The sequence below is a fragment of the Bos mutus genome, chromosome X (genome assembly GCF_027580195.1).
Source record: "Bos mutus isolate GX-2022 chromosome X, NWIPB_WYAK_1.1, whole genome shotgun sequence".
In the NCBI taxonomy this organism is placed as follows: Eukaryota; Metazoa; Chordata; class Mammalia; order Artiodactyla; family Bovidae; genus Bos; species Bos mutus.
The window spans coordinates 100,856,988-100,882,778 of NC_091646.1; the positions used below are offsets into that span (position 1 = coordinate 100,856,988).

General features: G+C 39.8%; 1 protein-coding gene across 5 annotated transcripts in view; it reads left to right on the forward strand.

The window, feature by feature from the left end:
* The first annotated feature begins 948 nt into the window (after positions 1 to 948).
* Positions 949 to 25,791, forward strand: part of TAB3 (TGF-beta activated kinase 1 (MAP3K7) binding protein 3) — a 92,969-nt gene continuing 68,126 nt past the window's right edge. For 3 of the 5 annotated variants that reach the window (XM_005899745.2, XM_070366500.1, XM_070366501.1), the window contains exon 1: positions 956 to 1,249. The gene's annotated coding sequence lies outside the window, so the exon portion shown is untranslated. Of the gene's footprint in view, positions 1,250 to 25,791 lie in introns of all 5 variants that reach the window. The other 2 variants (XM_070366502.1, XM_070366503.1) reach the window with 2 other exon arrangements.

Below are 25,791 nucleotides of genomic sequence, written 5' to 3' on the forward strand. Positions count from 1 at the left end.
TTGCCTTTTCAGTCATCTAATGATCAAGTCTTTAAATTCTCTCCGTGAAAATATTCGGGATGGTTTGTTTCCTGACATCTCTCCAACTAATTCACTGGACTAAATCCCATGATTGTGAGACACCCTTCAAGAATTTTCTCGCCCGTAGTATCTGCCTCTCCTCATTTTTTATCATAGAATTCACTGTGCTGAACTATCATAGTTTTGTTCTTGCCCGTCTCCATCCTAGGCCAACAAATCCCTGAGGTCAGAGCACATGTTTCCTCAGTGACTGGCACATAGGAAAAACTCTGAAAAACACTGAGTTTGAATGAATGAATAAATGAAAGAGCGAGGAAAAATAAAACAGGAACAAAAGCAGCTGTTTTAGTATGAGATTTGGAAGGCTCCTGTAGCGCAAAATGAAAGAGAAAGTTAGATGGTGCCGTGGGAAACAGGAGGACTGTGGTTGCACACAGCAAGCGAACCGAGAACAGGATAAAGGGGCAGCTGAGGCTTTTTGCAAAGAATACTCGGTGACAGGGAGAGTAGGGAGAGGAAAGGGTTGGAGGATTCCCAGAGCCTTCAAAGTGTGCAGGTTGTTTGAGCTCCCGAGGGATGAGCAAGCCTTAAGTGACGTCGCTCACTTCGCCTCCGGGTCCCGCCCAGTCCTTGCCCGGGTTTCAGTTCAGGTTACTCCGCCCCCTTCGTCTCTGCCCCGCGCCTCCGGAGGAAACAGGTAAAACACGGAGAACTGGGTACTAGTTCAGGAGTTGTTTTGGGCATGCGTCCTCGTCGTTCCGCGCGCAGGCGCAGTAACTTTCGTCTGGTGCTGCCCGTTTCCGATTTGGGGTAGCGTTTGAAGTCAGTTCAGGCTATCCTCATTGACCGCCTTTCCCATGGGTCCCCGCCCTCCCGTGTGTGTGGGGGAAGCCTCGCGAGATCGCCATCGGCCGTCCCCGGCGGCGCCATCTTTGTGCCTGGCGAGCGACGGCGCTCAACGCGAGCCCTGAAGCTGGAGGTTCGCTTGCCAAGCTCTCGCCGAGACCGGATCCAGGAAATACGAGGCGGGCCTCGGTGGGAGGGACGCACTGAAGGAGGAGGGAGGGAAGGGGGCGGCGGCGGTTCTCACCGGACTCGGGCCCCGCTCGGCGCGCACCCAAGGGGGGTCGGGCAGGGAAGCGGCGCCGGGCCCGGACCCCCCGCGGGAACTGGCGACTGGTGTGAAGGCGAGGCGGCGGCAGCGGCGAACAGGGAGCAGCGGCTGCGGGTGAGTGTCCGCGAGGAGGCCCGGCACCTGCCCGAGCCGGGGCGTCGGGAGTGGCCCCGGGGTCGTCTCGGTGACCCCGCTCCAGGGCGGTGGGCGTGTGCTGGTCTGCAGGTGTCCCGGGGACTCGTCTCGGCCCGAGGCTGCGGCGGACTCGGAGCACTGCAGGGCTGCCGGAGGTCTGCGCAGGGCCTGGCGCGCCCGCCCGGGACGCCCCGGGAGGCCGAGAAGAGAGGGAGTGGCCGGGGGCCTGGGTTGGCCTTCGCCCCCCAGCAGAGGGGATGATGTCCTTCCTCGCCGGGACCCTGGGCATTGCAAATAGTGAACCTCTGTGTACTGGCTTCAAGCCCCCCAAAAGCGTTTGGGAATGAAGACTAGCAAGGTTGGGGTTTTTGAGGGTGTTGAGAGAACCTGGGGAAGACTAGTAGCGATAGGAGTTAATTGTTCGAAAAGACGTTTGCCAATGATTATTGGCAGGTGTGGAGTAAGGCGAACATACTGTCGACGTTCTTTTAAAGAAGATCACACAAGCAGTCCTCTGAGGTCCAAAACAGAGTTATTCCCAGTTGGAGTTCTATAGTTTAGTGCTGTGTGGCAGCTCATTAAAGTGCCTAAATAAACGCAGGACTTGGGGAGGGGGCGGTGGATGGGGGACAAGGTAGGTTAAAAAGTAAGCTGCATGTAAAATCAAAAGTTCATACTGTTGATGCAAAGCATTTTTGTCCTTACTGAAACGTAATTTATTTTAAATTGCCTAAGAAAACTTGTCACCTTTGGTCCAGACACGGCTTGTCAATTCCATGAGTTCCTTAGTGACATTTGTCAATCAGACAATAATTTTGCTTGTCATGCATTCTGGTTTGTAAAAGAACAAGAATGAATGGGAAAGAAGAACAACTTGACAAACTTCGTTTCTTTTACACACTTTTTCCTTTTGGAACGATAAGGGGATTTAGTTTATGTCTTTGCTTTGCAGATATTTTGCAATAATATACCAGAACATTTGTAAGAAGAAAGAAAAATTTCTATTAAGAAAGGGCTTTTGAGAGGAGAGTTTAATGTTTCACAGTATTCGCTTTTAAAGGCATCATCCTGGCTTTTAAAAGCAGTACCATAGGCATCACCCCTGGTAAAGTTTCTTTTTTTTTTTTTTAACGTACCTAAAATTTTTTTTTTATTGGAGTATAGATGATTTACAGTGTTGTGTTAGCCATGGTAAGTTTTGTGATGGTATCTTTTATAAATACCTGAAGAATGCAAACATATATACATACATAATTTTAAATGCCTCTATGATAGGAAGTGTTTGAATTTTAGCACGTTCCCCCTTACAGGTTTCTTAATCAATAGACTTTAGTGAAGGTAAATATTACATATGTGATTTTTATCTTTACATTTGACAGGACGTAATAATCTGTGTTCTGTCACTCTGAATTTTCTTCCACATGTTTCTTTGACACTGTCAACACACTCTGTACAGTTTGTATTGGAGCAAAGGGACCAAACATTGAGTATTCAGACACTGGGCTTGATGGGTTATGTATGTTTGCATTTAATCCTCATAGGTACCGTGTGCTAAAGGTAATAATATTATCTTTGTTTTACAGATAAGGACACTAACCTCCAGTATTCTTCAGTAACTTTCCTGAGTAGGTCATATAGCTGGTAAATTGTGGAGCTAGAACTCAAACTGATGTGTGTCTGATTCTAGAATATGTGCTTTTTCTACTGTACTCTGCATAAGTATATGTGCTGACTAATACACATTTTGGGAAAATGGAAATTTTTATTACAAAGAAATCTTTCAGTTCTGTTGGTAATCTTGAATGCAGTCAGTGTCCTTGGTTGAAAATTATCTATTTTTTTTCCTTTTCATATGTGTCAATTTTCTAGCCAGGGTAGCATTTTAGCACAAGCCTGCTGATTAGTGAGAATTCCTAGTAGCCACTAGTGACCTATCTAAAATTCAGATATTTTCAGTAACTTTGCCTTCAAGTTTCAGCATGCCAAAGATACTTCAGAGATCAAACATCTTGTTTATTCTGGTCCTGAGTAGTTATATGACTAAAATAAAATATAAACTATTATAAGGATTTGAATTTGCTTTATCATAACTTGGAGGTTTACGCACACATATCCACCCACCTACTCACCCAACCACCTACCTTCTCCAGCAAGTGAAGTACTTTATAGCAGATGCTGTTTTTCTTCTCTTTAATTTAGTACAGAGGTTTTGGACCAAATTTGTATTTTGCAGAAAAATACAGCAGCTATTCTGGGATCCAGCATAATCTTTAACGGGTCTAGGGAGTGAAAGACCGTGTTGGTGAAACAGTAGAAACATCATGCCAGTGCGTTCACTTTTGTCCCCCACTGGTCTGTGCTCCTGTATGTTTGTCATGATGCTGAACTTGCCTACCTGACCGTTATCTCTGCTTAAGAGAGAGTTCAACTGGAAGAGTAGCCACTGAAAGCTGAAATTAAAAAAAAAAAAAAACAACAACAACAACAAATGCTAAGTGCCGGCACTCATCTTCTAGCAGGTCATTTGGTTAAGTTTACATGTCAAATTAATTAACCCAGGCTGGAAGTTCTGGAAACATGGGCATAAGAGGGTGGAGGAAAAAGAAGTCCTGTGCTCCTCAGCATCCGTTCATGTTTTATGGAGTTTGGAGCTTTGCTTGTAATATAATATCTTGAAGACTTCATGGGTCATATTTGGTAATGATTGAGCAAGTTTTTCTTAATAGGTACACTCCCAAGAACGGGTTAAATAATTCCTTATTTGTGAAGGTTAATTACTCATGATATTTGGGCTACTAGGCCAAAGAAGTCAATAAATGATAATGTAAGTGAGTGCTCACCAAGTAAATAAAAAAGCCTTTCTTAAATGATTTATATTGCCACTGTATTAAAAAAAGATACCAGGAAATTGTCTCATATGTATTTAGAAGCTTAGCTTCATACCTTCCTCATAATAAGCCTCAGTTTATTACTGTGACCACAGATGTTCATATCGAAAAGTGAAATGGTCCTGATGAAATATTTGAAACTGTCAAAATGAATTCTAAATATTTAAGAACATATATGAAACTTTGATTCATTGGCAGTTCTGTTAATTTATTTGTCTGACCCTCCAATATCTTACTTCCCCCCTGCTTCAAATTTCTGTCTTTACTTTCCTTCCTCTCTTTCTGACCCTGTTTTTGTTGGTACCTGGAGCTTTCCCTTAGTTCTCAGTTGACACTGAGGTCCTCTGCAGAATGGATGATGACAAAGAGGGCAACTAAACTCTTCTAGGTCCACTCCCCTTCTCCAGATCCACCTGCTCTATGAGGTCAAGAGGGACCCGGTCAAGACCCCTTAACTCACTGCATTCTTGCACAGTAGAATAAGAGTAGCCAGAAAGAGGGAGGCTTTGTCAAGACTCTTCCTGTGGTTTCTTTCTTTTCCTTGTCTCTCCTAAGCATTAAGGGGGAAAGCTTGTAACAGCCCATCTGCTGTGGAAGTAGCCACTGTTCCCTCATTGTCTTTTGCAGTCCAGCCCAACACTCACAGGCTTGGCTTTGCTCCTTTTAGCTGCCATCCCACCCTTCTTCCTTTACTCCCAAGTAGGTGTTGCCTTCTCATCCCAGGATCTCCTTCCACCACAGCGCTGTCTTTTTGTCTTTCTAACTCTGAAGCCTAGTACACTGTCCACTGCCCTCTTTTATACCTTTCCTCCTGCTTGGCCTTGATCATGGAAGCCTAGGCCTGTGGTTCTAGGGGAGCTGACTCAGTTAAGAGGAGGGAAGAATTCTTTTCTACTTCCAAGGTTTAGTGGGGCAGGGATATTCTTTTATTCTTGACTGCTAAATGAGTTTTCTGATAGGAACATTGCTCTTGAAGGTTCAGTATTTTATTATACTTCTGTATGCTTATGGTTGTTTAAGCTTTAGTGGACTGTCTTGGAAGCTTGGCACATTGGATCTTTGTTTCCTGGGAAGGCAAGTTCGAGGCTCAGGTAGGTGACTGAAAAAACCAGCTTGCGCTCCAGAAGTTGTTTGGGGTGGTGTGCTTTTTGTTACTCAGTGGAATGGTAGGGAGCAGATGTTTAGCTATCCAAAATTACATGTTAGGGGAATCAGGTGGCTCTTTGCAGAGATAAGCTGATAGTCTTTTTAGATGGTCAGTGGAGAATTTCTGAATTTAGAAATGTGTTTTGAAATACAATTGAAGTTCAGTCTATCCAGGATTAATGTTTGTCCTTGGAGCAGATGTTACAGTGTTGTGGAAAGAACAGAGTTTTTCTTTATCATGAAAGAATATCTTGTTCCCACTATTTCTTGCTGCTGTTCTGAAACTTTTCAGGGGTATTGGAACTATTGCAGTTATTTTACCCAAGTTTCTTTACTTAGTGATAAACATGGACAGTGTGTTTTAAGTTTTACTAGTTTGTTGTTGAAGTTGCATGCTGTTACCACCATTTGTATTGTTCAAACAAGGAATTTCAAAGTGATAAAAGCAAAGCAAAATACATTTAAATTTTGTTATCCCTAAATGTGTTCAGTCTTAGCTTGTTTGAAGGACATATTGCTAATAAGTGCTTCCCTGATAGCTCAGTTGGTAAAGAATCTGCTTTCAATTCAGAAGACCCCAGTTCGATTCCTGGGTTGGGAAGATCCACTGGAGAAGGGATGGGCCACCCGCTGCAGTATTCTTGGGCTTCCCTTGTGGCTCAGCTGGTAAAGAATCTACCTGCAATGTGGGAGACCTGGGTTTGATCCCTGGGTTGGGAAGATCCCGTGGAGAAGGGAACGGCTACCCACTCCAGTATTCTGGCCTGGGGAATTCCATGGACTGTATAGTTCATGGGGTTGCAAAGAGTCGGACACGACTTTCACATATTCCTACTAAAAGGCAAGATGGGCCCCGCTTTTTTGTCTCCAAGCCACTCATTTAAAAAATGAATTAGAGTTAAGTGCCCTTTGTTGTGGAGAAGGCAATGGCACCCCACTTGAGTACTCTTGCCTGGAAAATCCCATGGACGGAGGAGCCTGGTGGGCTGCAGTCCATGGGGTGACGAAGAGTCGGACACGACTGAGCGACTTCACTTTCACTTTTCACTTTCCTGTGTTGGAGAAGGAAATGGCAACCCACTCCAGTGTTCTTGCCTGGAGAATCCCAGGGACAGGGGAGCCTGGTGGGCTGCCGTCTATGGGGTCGCACAGAGTCGGACACAACTGAAGTGACTTAGCAGCAGCAGCAGCCCTTTGTTGAAGGTGGTGAAGAATCCACCGGCCAGTGCTGGAGACACTGGTTTGATCCCTGGGTCCGAAAGATCCCCTGGAGAAGGGCATGGCAACCCACTCCAGTAGTCTTGCCTGGAGAATCCCATGGTCAGGGGAGCCTGGCAGGCTACAGACCACGGAGTCACAAAGAGTTGAACATGACTGAGCCACCAAGCACACTCTCATGCCCTTTATTTAAGAGTTTACCAAATTATTTAATTACACACAGATTGCAGTGGTTAAAATATAATCTCTAGGGGTAAAATGCTCAGATATTCAAATCTTACTTTTCACACTAACTAGCTCTGTGATCTTGGGCAAGTTGCTTAATCTCTGACCTGTTTCCTCATTTTTGAAATTGGGATAACGTAATATCTACCTCACAGGACTTCCATGAAGGTTAAATGAGCCAGAGGATGTGTAGTATTTAGAACATGCCTGGCAATGGTAAATGCTCAAAAAGAGTTAGTTCTGTTATTACTTTATCATCATCATTATTACTGCTGCTATTACTACTTTAGCTACCCTCTGATATGATTCCCCTTCTGTTCTGGGGGTTTGTATGTATGTGTAAGATATGTATGTTTATTGTGTAATAGTTTTTTAATGCAAAACTTGGGGGGAATGGCAGGGAGAGCAGTATATTCATTGTTGGATACATCCAAAATTGGCCACAGAGTAGAAAATCCATAAAATATTAAACTAATTTTTTCCAATTACACGGTTTCTATTATATTAGATAAAAGGAACTGTGCCACTTTGACATTATGAGCAAAACTGGGTTATTTGAGTAACCAGAGAGTCTTTATTAGAATTTGTGTAAGTATAAGGCCAGAGTCTATGTAGACAGAGCCTTAATTTCTAAATGGTTCATTTATATGTATTACTTTTTGAAAATCAGCACCAATTTCCCACAGAAATAATGTCCCATATGGCCTTCAGATTCCCAGGCCAGCCCAACATATCTGAATTTGAGGACTGATAGTACTATAAAAACGAACTTCTATGTTTAACAATGTCTCAACAAGAATATGCACTGCATTCATCGGGTACAGAGAGATTATGAGCACAATCTTGAAGATGGTGTGTTGGGGTCATATTTGTTCACAATTCTAGCAAGGACTCCCAAGCCTTGTGCAGAGAAATTTCTTTTGTGGTGGAAGCTAAGCACAGAGTAAGTAGTGGGACCTGGTCTCTAGAAGGGAGGAGGTTTTTCTTGGCTTGCCTCCTCAAAAAGCTGTGTAGTATAGTTGTTCAGTTGCTAAGTTGGGTCTGAATCTTTGTGACCCCATGGATTGCAGCATGCCTAGTGGTTGCCGTCAAATTTCTGTTCTGTCACAGAACTTCTTGTGTAAAATGTAGATGTAAGTACTGCTTACTTTACAAGGTTTGGGGCAGTGTTAAATGTGTTAATAAATATAAAGCAATTAAAACAGCACCTGGCCCATTGGTGAGTGCATAAGAAACGTAATATGTATGTGTGTATGTGTGTGTGTATTATTAAGCTTTGGCTGTTCATTGCACATATCTGTTGTAGTAAAATAGGATTATTCTCCTCCTCTTCCACTGAGAAATACTTTCATAGCTTTTCATTTTCATCCCTGCCTAAAATAAGCATCTTTTTTTTTTTTTTTGAGGCTTTTCTGGGAGTTTATTTTATAATATTGAAGCATTGGAGAAATAGGTGACTCTTTAAGTAAAGAGTCCCTTCTGTGTGTATCTCTTCATCCCCGTTTTAGGTCTTATAGGGATGTGGAGATGCATTGCCTAAAAATACTGACTGTGGATCAGAATTGAGGTATAAATGTTTTGACTTCTGGTAGTTCTTGCTAAGTCATTTTTTTTTTAAATAGGCAAAAATAGAACAGACTTCCCATATACTCTTCATCCAGGTGTATATAGCAATGGTACATTTGTCAAAACTAAGACACTAACATTGGTATATTATCATTAGCTAAACTGAGATTTATTTGATTTCACTAGTTTTCCCACTACTGTCCTGCTCTGTCTTAGGATTCATTTGAGGGTACCATGTTGCATTTAGTTACTAGGTCATTTTTAATCTTTAGGGGATACGTTTCTGTGGCCATAAAACCATTTTCTGGTTTAATCTTTCTGCAGGTCCTCAAAATGCCATGTGTTTCCCCTGGGGATGTCTAGTTCAGGGATTCATCTTGGCAGTGAACATTATAGTTTGAAATAAAAGAAGAGTCCTACGATAGAGGAAAGAATGCTGTGGTGTTAGGGTGGAGACTAAAGCATTTTTGTAATTTAGAAATATGTTGGACTAAACGGGTTATTTCATGTACTGTTTGTTCAGTTTCGATGGATTTAGCTTCAGAATGACAAGACATCTTTTTAAATCGTTAAAGATATATAAAAGAAATAATTCATATTGGATATAGAAGCTAACTGGAATGAATTGCAGAAAGTACTTGTAATTCTGGTTGAAAAATTAAGTTTGTACAATAACTTGTTGCTAATTTAGCACATTTATGTTTATTTATATGTATTGACCTCAGTGCGAGGTCATGATTGATCATTATTTTGTCTTTTTCAGGAGTACTGTATGCTATAGGTGCCATTGTCATTCTAAATTATCACTTATGCCTTACATTTGATGTCACAGTCATCATTTAGTGTAAACAGAAAGTTATCTGTTAGGTTGCACGTCATGAACTTTACTTTAGAAAGTCTTATCTTTTCTGCCCCAGAAATAGTATTTGGCTATTAGTCATGGATGGCAAACAAATTAATTTTGTGTTGGTAACATTTGGATGAAAATGTTTTAATTGAATGTGGTATGTGTTAAGGGACCCTGCCAATAAACAAACCCTTGGTGGGTTTAAGTGCTCTAGAACTTACAGAAAACTGGGAGAGGGGAGAACTTAAATATTTTCAGTTGTTTCTACTTATCAAGAGCTGCTTATGACCTTGGACAAATTACCCAATTTCAAAGGACCTTAGTTTCTTCGTTTATGAATTTAGGAGATTTGACTAGATGTGTCAGTCTATTCATTTCTAAGATTTGAAAGAACCTCTTATTTAATGAAAAGCTATATAGCACAGGGAACTATATTCAGTATCCTGTGATAAACCATAATGAAGAAAAATGTGAAAAAGAATGTGTATATAACTGAATCACTGTGCTGTACTGCAGAAATTAAGACAACATTGTAAATCAACTTACTTGAATAAAATAAACTAAAACCCTTATAAGATCATGTTGCTTATCTTGCATCTTTATGAATCAGCATTAGTCACTAAACTGGATATAAATCAATTTATCTTTTGAGGTTTGAATAATTACAAACCACTGTCACTGTAAGTTTAAGAATCTCCAGTTAGTTTGAGAGCTGTAGCAATATTTTTTGGTAATTAGCATATTATATGATACCTGCTTTTTAAGATTTTTGTTATTTAATTTCTGTGCTTTGCCCTGAAAGCAGTGGACTTCAAACTTTTTTGCTCTCATATCCTCTAATCAGTTTTGAAAATTAGGTACCCCTTTTTGTACCCTTTTGGTCACTTACTGCCCTCTAACCATTTCCCTGACTTTTAACATCAGAGATTGTTTTTGCCTATTTTGTATTTTATATAAATAGAATCCTACTGTAGTCTCCTGTGCAACATTAGAATATAGATAAACCTCAAATTATGAATATGAGATTTATCTACATTGTGTATAGTTGTTACCTGTTCTTTCTCATTACTGTATATTTCATTGTGTGAATGTATCAGTATATCCATCAACTACTGTTGATGGATATGTAGGTAGGTCTCAGTTTTTGACTTTGGAGTAGGCAAAAATTTCTTAAACAGGACTTTTTCAATGTATATATTTGTTTTAGAGTTGTGACTAGAGAATGAGAAAACTGGCTTGGCATCTGACAATTTTGCAACTGTTAATATATGGTAAAATGTTTTACTTTATAAATCTTGAAGTGTCGATATTTATAACTAGATCTAGGTGTTGTGCTTTTATAACTGTTTTCGGTAGAATTCCTTCAGAAATGTGTCATGTACTTCCTTGCTTATTTTGACTTGCTCATTTGTAGAAGTTCTTTACTATATGCTAGAAATGAGCTCTCACTGTGTATATATGCCATAGTTCACTTCATTCATTCCTTGATGGACACTTAGGTTGTTCCCATATTTTCACCATTATAAATAATGCTGCAGTGAACATGGGGGTGCATATAACTTTCCAAATTAGTGGTTTTGTTTTCCTTAGATAAATACCCCAACAGAATTGCTGTACTGTATGCTAGTTTTATTTTTAATATTTTTGAGAAACCTCCCTACTGTTTTTCATAGTGGCTGCACCAATTTAAATTACCACCAACAGTGCACAAGCATTCACTTTTCTCTGCATCCTTGCCAGCATTTGTTATTTCTTGTCTTTTTAATAATAGTCATTTTGATAGATGTGAGGTGGTCTCTCATTGTGGTTTTGATTTACATTTCCCTGATGATTAGTGATGTTAAGCAGCTTTTCATGTACCTTTTGGCCATCTGTATGTCTTCTTTGGAATAATGTCTATTCATAGCTTCTGCCAATTTTTTAATCAGATTTTTTCCATGCTATTGAGTTATGTGAGTTCTTTGTCAATTTTGAATATTAGTCCTTTATCAGATACGTGATTTGAAAATATTTTCTCCCATTCTGTAGGTTGCTTTTTCATTTCTTAATGGTTTCTTTCTCTGTGTAGAAGCATTTTTGTTTTGAAGTAATCCCACTTGTTTTTTTTGCTTTTGATGTCAAGTCCAAAAATAATTACCAAGACGTGTGTCAAGGAGCTTACTGTCTATGTTTTCTTCTAGGACTTTTATGGTTTAGAGTATTATGTTCAAGTCTTTAATCCATTTTGAATTAATTTTTGTGTATAGTGTAATATAGTGATCCATTTATTGTTTTGCATGTGACTGTCCAGTTTTCTCAACACCATTTATTGAAGAGACTGTCATTTTCCCAATATATATTCATGGCTTCTGTGTTGTAATGGACTGTCTGTTCCATTGATCTATATGTCTGTATTTATGCCAACTCCATACTGTTTTGATTAGTATAGCTTTGTAATACAGTTTGAAACCGGGAAGCATGGTGCTTCCAGCATTTTTATTTCTCACAATTGCATTGATTATTGGAGATCTTTGGTGATTGCATATAAATTTTAGGATTATTTGTTCTCTTTGTGAAAAATACCATTGGAATTTTGATAGGAATTTCATTGAATCTGTGGATTGCTTTAGGTAGTATGAACATTTTAACAATATTAATTCTCCCAATTCATGGGCATGTACTATCTTTTTTTCTGTCTTCAGTTTCTTTCAACAGTGTCTTGTAGTTTTCAGTATATACATCTTTAACCTCCTTCATTAGATTTATTCCTTGGTAGTTTATTCTTTTTGATGTGGTTGTAAATGGGATTGTCTTCTTAATTTCTCTGTGCAGTGCTATACTTAGTCACTCAGTCATGTCCGACTCTTTGTGACCCCATGGACTATAATATAGCCCACTAGGCTCCTCTGTCCATGGGGATTCTCCAGGCAAGAATTCTGGAGTGGATTGCCATGCCCTCCTCCAGGGGATCTTCCTGACTCAGGAATCTAACCTAGGTCTTCCGCATTGCAGGTGGATTCTTTACTGACTGAGCCATCATTTTATTAGTATAACAAAAGTTTTTTCTGTATTGATTTTGTATCTTTTAGTTTTATTAAATTTGTTTATTGGTTGTAACAGTTTTTTGATGGAGTCTTAAGAGTTTTCTATATATGATACCATGTCATCTGCAGATATTGATAGTTCTTTGTTTCCAGTTTGAATGCTTTTTATTTCTCTCCTAATTTTTTGGCTAGGTCTTCCAATGCTAGGAAGAAAATGGAGAAGGCAATGGCACCCCACTTGAGTACTCTTGCCTGGAAAATCCCATGGACAGAGAAGCCTGGTAGACTACAGTCCATGGGATCGCAAAGAGTCAGACACAACTGAGCAACTTCACTTCCAATGCTACATTGGATAAAAGTGATGAGAGTGGACACTTTTAGCTTGTTCCTGATCATAGAGGAAAAACTTTCAGCTTTATACTTTTGAATATGATGTTAGCAGTAGACCTGTACATATATCTTTCCACTCCCTCTGTACCCACTTTCTTGAGAATTTTAATCATGAATGAATGTTGAATTTTGTCAAATGTTTTTTCTACATCTATTGAGATGATAATATGATTTTTTTCCTTTATCTTGTTAATGTAGTACATTGTGTTGACTGATTTGCAGGTATTGCACCATCCTTGCCTCCCTGGAATAAACCCTTTGATTATAATATATGGTTCTTTTAATGTACTGTTGATTTTCATTTGCTAATATTTTGTTGAGAATTTTTCCTCTATGTTCATCAAGGATATTGGACTGTAGTTTTCTTTGTTTTGGTATCCTTGTCTAGTTTAGTATCAGCCCAATTCTGGCCTTTTAAAATGAGTTTGGAAGTGTTCTCTTCTGGTTTTTGTTGTTATTGTTGTTGTTTTTTCTCTCTTCTGTTTTTTGGAAAGAGTTTGGGAGGGATTTGTATTAATTCTTCTTTGAATGTTCAGTAGACTTCACCAATAGAGCTCTCAGATCCTGGACTCTTCTTTGTTGGGAGATTTTTGGTTACTGATTCAGTCTTCCTAATATTAATTGATCTATTCACATTTTCTATTTCTTCATGATTCACTCTTGGAAGACTGTTTGTAGGAATTTATTCATTTCTTTCAGGTTGTCCCCTTTATTGGTATTTAATTGTTCATTGTGGTCTCTTACGATCCTTTGTATTTTTGTGGTATCCCTTGTAAAGGTTTGTCAGTTTTGTCTACTTTTTCGAAGAACCACCTCTTAGTTTCATTGATCTTTTCTGTTGTCATTTTGGTCTCTATTTCATTCATTTCCACTCTGATCTTTGTTATTTCCTTCATTCCACTAACTTTGGACTTTTTTTTTCTTCTTCTAGTTCCTTGAAGTGTAATATTCTGTTGTTTATTTGCATCTTTATTGTTTCTTCAGGTAGGCCTTTGTTACTATGAACTTCCCCCTCTTAGAATTACTTTGTTGAACCTCATAATTTTGGTGTATTTTAATATTCATTTGTCTCAAGGTATTTTTTGCATGTGTGTGTTAGTTGCTCAATTGTGTCTGACTCTTTGCATCCCCATGGCCTGTAGCCCACCATGCTCTTCTGTTCATGGAATTCTCCAGGCAAGAGTACTGGAGTTGGTAGCCATTTCCTTCTCCAGGGGAATCTTCCCAACCCAGGGATTGAACCCAGGACTCCTACATTGCAGACAGATTCTTTATCATCTGAACCACCAGGGATTTTTCTGTTGACCTATTAGTTGTTCAGTAACATGTTGTTTAATCTCACGTTAGTGAATTTTTCAATTGTCCTCCTGTGATTGATTTCTAATTTATACCATGTTTGGGAAAGATGCTTGATATGGGTTTATTTCTTCATTAAACTGGTAAGTTACATTTTTTAATGGCTGAGTTATACTCCATTGTATATATGTACATCTTCTTTACCCATTCCTCTGTTTATGGACGTTTAGATTGCTTCCATGTCATATTTATTGATAATAAGAGTGCTGCAGTAAACATTGGAATGTATGTATCCTCTCACACCATGATTTTCTCCCGATATATGCCCAAGAGTGGGATTGCAGGGTCATATGGCTTTATTTTTAGTTTAAGGAATGTCCATACTGTTCTCTATAGTAGCTGTACCAATTTATATTCCCATTAACAATGTTGGAGGGTTCCTTTTCTCCACACCCTCTCCACCATTTATTTGTAGACTTTTTGATGATGGCTGTTCTGAGTGGTTTGAGGTGATACCTCATTGTAGTTGTGATTTGCATTTGACACCGCCCTTATGGCAGAAAGTGAAGAGGAACTAAAAAGCCTCTGGATGAAAGTGAAAGAGGGGAGTGAAAAAGTTGGCTTGAAGCTCAGCATTCAGAAAACTAAGATCATGGCATCTGGTCCCATCACTTCATGGGAAATAGATGGGGAAACAGTGGAAACAGTGTCAGACTTTGTTTTTGGGGCTCCAAAATTACTGCAGATGGTGATTGCAGCCATGAAATTAAAAGACGCTTTACTCCTTGGAAGGAAAGTTATGACCAACCTAGATAGCATATTGAAAAGCAGAGATATTACTTTGCCAACAAAGGTCCATCTAGTGAAGGCTGTGGTTTCTTCAGTGGTCATGTATGGATGTGAAAGTTGGACTGTGAAGAAAGCTGAGCGCCAAAGAATTGATGTTTTTGAACTGTGGTGTTGGAGAAGACTCTTGAGAGTCCCTTGGACTGCAGGCAGATCCAACCAGTGCATTCTGAAGGAGATCAGCCCTGGGATTTCTTTGGAAGGAATGATGCTAAAGCTGAAAGTCCAGTACTTTGGCCACCTCATGCGAAGAGTTGACTCATTGGAAAAGACTCTGATGCTGGGGGGGATTGGGGGCAGGAGGAGAAGGGGACAACAGAGGATGAGATGGCTGAATGGCATCACCAACTTGATGGATGTGATTTTGAGTGAACTCCAGGAGTTGGTGATGGACAGGGAGGCCTGGTGCAATTCATGGGGTCGCAAAGAGTCGGACACAACTGAACGACTGAACTGAATAATTAGTAATGTTGAGCATCTTTTCGTGTTTCTCTTGGTCATCTGTGTGTCTTCTTTGGAGAAATGTCTATTTAGGCCTTCCACTCATGTTTTGGTTGAGTTGTTTTTTTGGTATTGAGCTACGTGAGCTGTTTGTAGATTTGGAGATTTATCCCTTCTTGGTCACTTAGTTTGCAAATATTTTCTGCCATTCTGTGAGTTGTCTTTTCATTTTGTTTATGGTTGCCTTTGCAAAGGCTTTTGAGTATAATTAAGTCCCATGTGTTTATTTTTGTGTTTATTTCCATTACTCTAGTAGATCAAGAAAGATACTGCTGTGATTTATGTCAAAGAGTGTTCTTCATATGTTTTCCTCTAAGAGTTTTATAGTATCAGGTCTTATATTTAGGTCTTTGATTCATTTTGAGTTTATTATTGTAAATGGTATTAAAGAATGTTCCAGTTTATTATTTTTATTCATATTGTTTGACAGTTTATGGCTGTGTTGGATCTTTGTCACATATGGAGTTTCTCTAGTTGGTGTGAGCAAGGGCTACTCTTCATTGCTGTGTGGGCTTCTCATTGCAGTAGCTTCTATTGTTGTGGAGCACAGACTGTAGGTGTGCAGGCTTCATAATGTGCAGCTCATGGGATCTAGAGTGCAGGCTTAATTGTTGTGATGCATGGGCCTAGTTGCCCTGAGGCATGTGGGATCTTCTTGGACCAGGGATCAAACCCATGTTGCCTGGGTTGGCAGGCAGATTTGTAACCATTGGACCACCAGGGAAGTCGCAAGAATCTTCTAAGTTAATTCTTTTACATGTAGTGGTCATGTTTTCTCAACACCACTTATTGAAGAGACCTCCATTGTATATTCTTGCCTCTTTAGTTGTAGGTTAATTGACCATAGGTGGGTGGGTTTATTTCTGGGTTTTCTGTCTTGTTCCATTGATCTGTATTCTCTTTTTGTGCCAGTACCATAATACTGATTTGATGACTGTAGCTTTATAGTATAGCCTGAAGTCAGGGAGCCTGATTCTTCCAGATCTGTTTTCTTTTTCAAGATTGCTTTGGTTCTTTTGTATCTTTGTACAAATTTTAGGATTTTTGTTCTAGTTCTGTGAAAAATACTATTGGTAATTTGATAGGGATTGCATTGAATCTGTATATTGCTTTGGATGGTATACTCATTTGACTATTAATTCTTCCTATCCAAGAACACGATCTATCTATCCATCTTTCTATGTCATGTTAGATTTCACTCATCTTTGTCTTACAATTTTCAGAGTATCAGTGTTTTGTCTCCTTAGGTAGGTATATCCATAGGTGTTTTCTTCTTTTTGATGTGATGGTAAATAGGATTGTTTCCTTAATTTGTCTTTCTGGTCTTTTGTTGCTGCTGCTGCTGCTGCTAAGTCGCTTCAGTCGTGTCTGACTCTGTGCGACCCCATGTATGGCAGCCCACCAGGCTTCCCCGTCCCTGGGATTCTTCAGGCAAGAACACTGGAGTGGGTTTCCATTTCCTTCTCCAGTGCATGAAAATGAAAAGTGAAAGTGAAGTCGCCCTGTCGTGTCTGACTCCTAGCGACCCCATGGACTGCAGCCTACCAGGCTCCGCCATCCATGGGATTTCTGGAGTGGGGTGCCATTGCCTTCTCCCTTTTGTTGCTAGTCTGTAGATATGCAAGAGATCTCTGTATATAAATTCTGTATCTTGCAACTTTATTGAATTCATTGATGAGCTCTAGTAGTTTTCCTGTAGCATCTGTACGATTTTCGGGGCTTTCCCAGTGGCTCAGTGGTAAAGAACCTTCCTGCCAATACAGAAGACTCAAGAGATGTGAGTTCAATCCCTGGGTCGGGAAGATCCCTTGGAGTAGGAAAAGGCAACCCACTCCAGTATTCATGCCTGGAAAATTCCATGGACAGAGGAGCCTGGTGGACTATAGTCCATGGGATCGCAGAAAGTCAGACATGACTGAACATGCATGCATGTACATGTACAGTATCATGTTATCTGTAAAGAGTGACAGTTTTACTTTTTTTTCCAATTTGGATTCCTTTTATTTTTTTCTGTGATTGCCATGGCTAGGACTTCTAAAAGTGTGTTGACTAGAAGTGGCAAGAGTGGACATCCTTGTTTTGTTCATGATCTTAGAGGAAATGAGTATGATATTTGCGATAGGTTTGTCATATATGGCCTTTATGATGTTGAAGTATGTTCCCTCTATGCCACCTTTCCAGAATTTGTTTTTCTTTTAATCATAAATGGGTGTTAGATTTTGTCAAATGCTTTTCCAGCATCTATTGAGATGATCATTCAATTTTTATTCTTCAATTTGTTGATGCATTATATCACACTGATTTGTGAATATTGAAAAATGCTTGCATCCCTTGGATAAATTCTTCTTGATCATGGTGTATGATCCTTTTAATGTGCTGTTGGATTCGATTTGAAGGTATTTTGTTGGGAATTTTTATGCTTTTGTTCATCAGTGATATTGACATGTAATTTTCTCTTTTTTGTTGTAGTATCTTTGTCTAGTTTTGGTGTCAGGGTGATGGTGGCCTCACAGAATGAGTAACCATTTACATTTAAGGTTAATTATTGATGTCTGTTTTGTTAATTGCTTTGGATTCATCTTTGTAGGTCTTTTTTCTCCCCATCCTCTTTTTTTCTTTTGTGATTTCATGACCACATTTAATGTTGTGTTGTATTACTTTCTCTCCCTCTTCTTCTCCCTCATTGCAGGATGTTAGTTTCCTGACCAGGGATCAAACCCATGCTCCCTGCAGTGGGGAGCGCAGAGTCAAAATAACTGGACCACGTGTGTGTGTGTGTGTGTGTGTGTGTGTGTGTGTGTGTGTATCTGCTGTAGATTTTTGCTTTGCGGTTCCCGTGTGTGTGTGTGTATGTGTGTATCTGCTGTAGATTTTTGCTTTGCGGTTCCCATGGATTCTGATATAGCGATCTGTATATATAAACAAGATCATTTTAGGTTTCCTATTATCTGAGTTTGTACTCCTCATGATTGCCGTTTTGATACCATATTTATGCGTGGATGCTGTCCTATCTTTACTGTATGCTTTCCTTTACCAGTGAGCTTTCTTGTTTGTAGTATTCTTGTTTGCAGTTGTCCCCCCACCCCTTTTTTCCCCACCTAGAGAAGTTCCTTTAGTATTTTGCAAAACTGTTCTAGTGGTGCTGAATTCTTTTAGTTTTTGCTTGTCTGTAAAGCTTTTGATTTCTCCGTCAAATCTCAGTGAGAGCCTTGCTGGGTACAGTATTGCTTTCAGGTTCTTCCCTTTCAGCCTTTAAAGGTAACCTGCCACTCCATTCTGGTCTGCTGCTGCTGCTGCTAAGTCACTTCAGTCGTGTCTGACTCTGTGCGACCCCATAGATGGCAGCCCACCAGGCTCCCCTGTCCCTGGGACTCTCCAGGCAAGAACACTGGAGTGGGTTGCCATTTCCTTCTCCAGTGCATGAAAGTGAAAAGTGAAAGTGAAGTCGCTCAGTCGTGTCCAACTCTTCGTGACCCCATGGACTGCAGCCCACCAGGCTCCTCCATCCATGGGATTTTCCAGGCAAGAGTACTGGAGTCTGGTGCCGTTGCCTTCTCTGGTCTGCAGTTTCTGCTAATGAATCAACTGATAATCTTGTAGTAATTCTCTTATAGCTATTTGTTGCTTTTCCCTTTGTTGCTTTTCATTTTTTTCTTTTGTCTTTATTTTTTGTCAGTCTGATTACTGCGTGCCTCTGCATGCTTCACCTTAGGCTTATCCTGACTGTAGCTCTCTGTACTTCCTGGACTTGGGTAATTGTTTCCTTCCCGTGATAGGGAAGTTTTCAGCTGTTATCTCTTCAAATACTTGCTCAGGTCCTTTCCCTCTCTCTTTTCCTTCTGTGACTCATTTAATGCAGTTGTTGGTACATTTAATGTTCTCCAAGAGGTCTCTTGGCTGGTTGGCTGGTTTGATCAAACCTGTCAGTCCTAAAGGAAATCAACCCTAAATATTCATTGAAAGGACGAAAGCTGAAGCACCAATACTTTGGCCTCCTGATGCAAAGAGCCAACTCATTGGAAAAAATCCCGATGCTGGGAAAGATAGAGGGCAGGAGGAGAGCAGGTGACAGAGGATGAGGTGGTTGGATGGCATCACCGACTTGATGGTCATGAGTTGAGCAAGCTCTGGGAGATGGTGAAGAACAGGGAAGCCTGGTGTGCTGCAGTCCATGGGGTCACAAAGAGTCAGACATGACTTAGTAACTGAACAATAACACAGAGGTCTCTTAGATGGTCTTCATTTTTTTCCATTCTTTTTTCTTTATCATGTAGCAGTGATTTCCACCATTCTGTCTTCTAGATCACATATCCTTCACTTATTTTGCTGTTGGTTGCTTCTAATATATTTTTTATTTCAGGTATTTGTATTATTCATTTCGTGTGTATGTTCTTTAGTTCTTCTAGGTTTTTGTCAAGCATTTCTTGTATCTTCTCAATCTGTGCATCCATTCTTATTCCAAGACCTTGGATCATCTTTACTATCATGACTCCAGATTCTTTTTTGGGTAGTTTGCCTGTCTCCACTTAGTTGTTCTTCTAGGGTTTTATTGTTTTTCTTTTTATTTATTTTTAAATGAAACAAAGATGAACATTTTTAATGATAAAAGGTACAGTTCACAAAGATAGACCTCATAAACCATTAGACACCTTATAACTAAGAAAGGTACATAAAGCAAAAATCAGAAGAAATATAAGGGAAAAGAAAATATATATATATAATCATACTGAGACATATTAACATTCCTCTGAGAATATTTTATCAAGTACAGAAAAAATAAGAATTGGAGCATCTTGAATGATGTCATTAATAATTTAAATATAATAGATTTGTATTTACATCAATTTATATTAATCTTCTGTCCTACACAAATATATTTAAAATATTGTATCTCATACCTTGTTACTAGATTTCCACGGGACATTTTGAAAAAGTGGCAAAAAAATAAACACCTAAATTTCAAAAAGTAGAATTCTTTTTCTGTGTGATTTAGTTATACATATACACATATATTATTTTTGAAATTATTTTCCATTGTAGGTTATTACAAGATATTGACTATAGTTCCCAGTGCTATACAGTAAATCTTTGTTGTTTGGTGTATATCTAATTTTTAAACTAGAAATCTAGCATTCTGGTAATAATTGAAACAGGTAGAATCAAAATGTCATAAATTGTTTAGCTAGGCAAAAATTAATTTTCTAAAATATATATATAATACATTATTATTCATATATTTATACAAAAGCTTTTCTACTATGCTTGATAAAGACTTGAGAAAGAAAAAGTGAAAGTCTCTCAGTCATGTCCGATTCTTTGTGATGCCAGCACTGTAGCCTACCAGGCTTCTCTCTCCATGGAATTCTCTAGGCCAGAATACCAGAGTGGGTAGCCATTCCCTTCTCCAGGCGATCTTTCCAACCCAGGATTGAACCCAGGTCTCCGACATTGCAGGTGGATTCTTTACCAGCTGAGCCACCAGGGAAGCTCAAGAATACTGGAGTGGGCAGCCTATCCCTTCTCCAGGGGATCTTCTGACCCAGGAATTGAACTGGGGTCTCCTGCATTGCAGGTGGATTCTTTACCAACTGAGCTATCAGAGAAGCCCTAAAAGGCTTGAGAAAGAACATCAAAACAAAAGAGATGTAGAAATTGGAAAACATAAACTAAGTGAAATGGGAACACTGAATATGAAATAGACAAAGTGAAACAAACTAGATAAAAGTAAAAGATCCTTATATAGTCTAGTTGTTTTTAAACATGACTGCTTTCTAGAAACATATCTGGAGCTCTGATGAAAAAAAGCAATACCTGGGCATTTGTATTTTTCAAAAAGTCCAAGATAATTCTGGTGTGCATCTTGTTTTAAAAAGTGATTACAGATTTTTCTATTGAATGGTAGTTTTGTGATACAGAATTCTATTATTTTTCTGTTGACCAGTCATGATACAATGGTATTAAGTGAGTAATAGTGACATAATCACAATAGTAAAAGATGTTTATTAGTTTTCACAATCAATAGCCAGACAAAAAAGATAATTGCAACTGCAAGCCATAATAGGAACATGATTAACCTAACAATATAAAATTATTACATACAATTTCAGGGGTAAAGCAGAGTGATGTGCTAAGTGGAAGTTCATATGTACACATGTTTTCTTCTTCTCAGCCAGTCTGTGTCTTTTGGTTGGTGCATTTAATCCATTTACATTTAAGGTAATTATCGATATGTATGAGACTTCTCTGGTGGCTCAGATGGTAAAGTGTCTGTCTACAATGCAGGAGACCCGGGTTCAATCCCTGGTTTGGGAAGATCCCCTGGAGAAGGAAATGGCAATCCACTCCAGTACTATTGGCCTGGAAAATCCCATGGACAGAGGAGCCTGGTAGGCTACAGTCCACGGGGTCGCAAAGAGTTGGACACAACTGAGCGACTTCACTTTCACTTTCATGAGCCTGTTACCATTTTTCTTAATTGTTTTGTGTTTATCTTCTATAGGTAAGTCTTTTCCTTCTCTTGTTTCCTGCCTAGAGAAGTTACTTTAGCATTTGTTGTAAAGCTGGTTTGGTAGTGCTGAATTCTCTTTAACTTTTGCTTATCTAGAAAGCTTTTGATTTCGCCATCAGATCTGAAGGAGAGTCTTGCTGGGTAGAGTATTCTTGGCTGTAGGTTCTTCCCTTTCATCACTTTAAATATATCATGCCATTCCCTTCTGGCTTGTAGTTTCTGTTGAGAAATCAGCTGATAGCCTGATGGGAGTTCCCTTGTATGTTGTCATTTTTCCCTTGTTGCTTTTAGTATTTTCTCAGTGTCTTTAATTTTTGTCAGTTTGATTACTGTGTGTCACAGTGTGTTCCTCCTTGTGTTTATCCTGCCTGGGACTCCCTGTGCTTCCTAGAGTTGGTAGGCTATTTCCTTTCCCACATTAGGGAAATTTCAGCTATTATCTCTTCAAATATTTTCTCAGGTCCTTTCTCTCTCTCCTCTTTCTGGGACCCTTATAATGCGAAGGTTGGTGTGTTTAATGTTCTCCCAGCCTGTCTTCATTTCTTTTCATTCTTTTTTCTATATTCTGTTCTTTGGCAGTGATTTTCACGATTCTGTCCTCCAGGTCATTTATGCATTCTTCTGCCTCAGTTATTCTGTGGATTCCTTCTAGTGCATTATTCATCTGTCTGTCTATTCTTTAGTTTTTGTAGGTCTTTAGTAAACATGTCTTGCATCTTCTCAGTCTTTGCCTCCATTCTTTTTCTGAGATCCTGAATCATCTTCACTTATCATTTTTCTGAATTCTTTTTCTGGAAGGTTGCCTATCTCCACTTCATTTAATTATTTTTCAGGGGTTTTATCTTGTCCCTTCATCTGAGACATAACTTTCTGCTTTTTCATGCTGATTAATTTTCTGTAATGTGGCTTTTCTTTTAGTCTCTCTGGGGCTATGGTTCTTGCTTCTTCTGTCTGCCCTCTGATGGAGGAGGAGGCTCAGAGGCTTGTATAAGCTTCCTAATGGGAGGGCCTGGTGGTGGGAATAACTGGATCCTGCTCTGGTGGACAGGGCCTTGCTCAGTAAAGCTTTAGTCCAATTATCTGCTGGTGGATGGGATTGCGCTCCCTTCCTGGTAATTTTTTTGGCCTGAGACAAGCAAGCCCTATGGGCTCTATGGTCTGTGGGCTCCATTTTTGGGTTAATGGCGACCACTAAGAGTGTTAACACCAAGGGGAGTCTTCCAGGACTGAAGCTGCCAGTTCCCCCATCCCTGTGGTGAGCCCCTGTTGACCCACGCCTCCACAGGAGACCCTCCAACACTAGCAGGTAGTTTTGGCTCAGTCTCCTATGGGGTCACTGCTCCTTTCTTCTGAGTCTTGATGCATGCAAAGTTTTATATTTTCACTCCAAGACTGGAGTCTCCATTTCCCCCAATCCTGTGGAAGTATTATAATCAAATCCAGCTGGCCTTCAAGGTCAGATTCCCTGGGGATTCCCAGTCCCTTTGTCAGATTCCCAGGCTGGGAAGCCTGACAAGGGGTTCAGAATCTTCACAACATTGGGAGAAGTTATTTGGCATTATTTTTCTCCAGTTTGTGGGCTACCCACCTGGTGGGAATGGGATTTAATTTTTAATCATGATTATGCCTCTCCTACCGTCTTGCTGGGGTTTCTTCTTGGTCGGATGTGGGAGTATCTTTTTTTGGTGGGTTCCAGCATCTTGTCAGTGGTTGTTCAACAGCTAGTTGTGATTTTGGTGCTCTCATGGGAGAAGATGAGTGCACTTCTTTCTACTCCACCATCTTGAACCGGAAGCCTGGGGTTTTATCTTATTCCTCCATTTGGGACATACTCATCTACCATCTCATTTTGTCTTAACTTTCTGTGGTAGTAGTTTCAATTCTACAGGCTGCAGAGTTGTGGTTCTTGCTTCTGCTGTCTCCTTTGGTGAATGAGGCTGTCTTAGATGCTTCTGCAGGCTTCCTGGTGGAAGGGACTTGTTCCTGCCCATTGGTGGGTGCAGCTGGGTCTTGTCCCTCTGGTGGGCAGGGTCCTGTCAGGTGCTGTGCTTATCAGGCAGCTGTGGGCTCCAGAAAACTTTATAAACAGCCTGTCTGCAGATGGGTGGGGCTGTGTTCCCGCCCTGTTGTTTGGCCTGAGGCATCCCAGCACTGGAGCCTGTAGTTTGTTGGGTGGGGCCAGGTCTTGGTGAGAAGAGGGCTACCTTCAAGAGGGCCCATGTCAATGAGTACTCTCCAGAACTACTGCCACCAGTGTCTTTGTCTCTGCAGTGAGCCACAGCCACCCCCTGCCTCCACAGAAGGCCCTAAAATTCCAGCAGGTAAGTCTAGCTCAGGCTCTTATGAGTCAACTGATTTTTTGCCCTGGGTCCTGGTGTGCATAAGATCTTGTATTAACCCTCCTCTGGTAGTTTCTGTTTCTCCAAGTCTGGTGAAATTCCTACAGTCAAAGGCCTTCAGAGCTAGATTCTCTGGGTGTTCTTCTCCTGTTGCCCTACTCTCTCAGGCTGGGGAGCCTGACTTGAGGCTCAGACCTTTCATGTCTGTTGGAGAGCTTCTGTGGTATAATTTTTCTCTAATTTGTGGGTTGTCCACCTGGCCGTTACATGATTTGATTTTATCACAATTGTATTCCTCCTACCATCTTGTGACTTCTTTGTCTTTGGATGTAGAATATCATTTTGGAAGATTCCAGTGTTTGTTTGTTTGTTTGTTTTTTTGTCAATGGTCATTCAGCAGTTAGTTGCGATTTTGATCTTTTTATAAGAAGAGGTCAACTCTTTTTCTTCTGCTCTGCAATTGTGTCTCCCTTCCCTTACTTTTCAGTCTTGATTGGTATTTTCTCTGCATGGGAATGAATTGTAGGTTGGCAGTTGTTTTTCTTTTTGCTACTTAGAGATTCCATTACACATGATTTTAGCATCCATCTTTATCATTGAGAATTAAGCATTGTTGCTTCTTTCAAAGTAATCATCTTTCCACCTTAGGATGCCTTAGTGGCTTTTTCTTTGTTCATTTTCAGCTAAGAATTCATTGATATTCTTAAATATGTGGCTTGACATCTTTCATCAATTTTGGAAATTTTCAGCCATTCAAATGTTGCTTCTACCCCATACTCTCTCTCCTTTCCTTCTGGAATTCCAAATAACTGTATTGTATGTTAGATCATCACACCATTTCCCCATGTTTCTTTCTGTCTTTATTCTGAGCTTTTTTTTCCTACCAGCCCTTCTCTGACTCACTGTCTCAGCTGTGTCCATTGGCTGTTAAACCTGTTCATTGAATGGTTAATTTCATTTTTTGTATTTTTCAACAAAATAATTACTTGCTTCTAATGAAAATCTGGTATATCAGGTTTTATGGTTTCACGTTCATTGCTGAGATTTTAAAGTTTTCATCTCCTTGAACATGTTAAGTATAATATAAAGTCTTTGTTAATTCTATTATTTGGAGTCTCTGTGAGCCTCTTTTTGTTATTTCATGTTTCTGTTGCCTTTGATCTTATGTGTCTTGTTTCCCTAAGTGCCTGGTTGTCATTAATTGTTTATTGGGCATTGAAATTGGAAAAATTACTTGAGAAATCATGAGCCACGAATAATATCATCCAGGAAGGGTTTTTTGGGGCGGGGGATTGGGGGTAGTGGCATCTGCTTGAGGGAATCTAGGATTACTTAGACAAATCTCTGCTCTCAAGATATTTTTGGCCTAACCAAATGACTCAGGGCCAAATTGCTTTCAATTTATGGACTGTTTAATTTCTGGCTCACCTATATTTTTAAGCTCCCTTCAGGTTTCTAATCTGAGGTTAGTGAAGAGGATTTTCCTGTTGTCCCTCTGGGCCTACCTAGCTGTAAGGTACAATTTAACTTTTAGTTTCTTCTGAATTGCTGGTTTCACCTCCCTGAATTCCAATCCTTTAATGGATCGGAAAGCACTATCTCATTTTCATTCTTTGATCCTTTAAGAAAGTCATTTTTTATATTTTGTCCAGCTTTATTATTTGTCTTTAGGGGGAAGTTTGGTTCAAATTAGCTAATATGCCATAACCAAGAGAAGGAGCCTTCCCA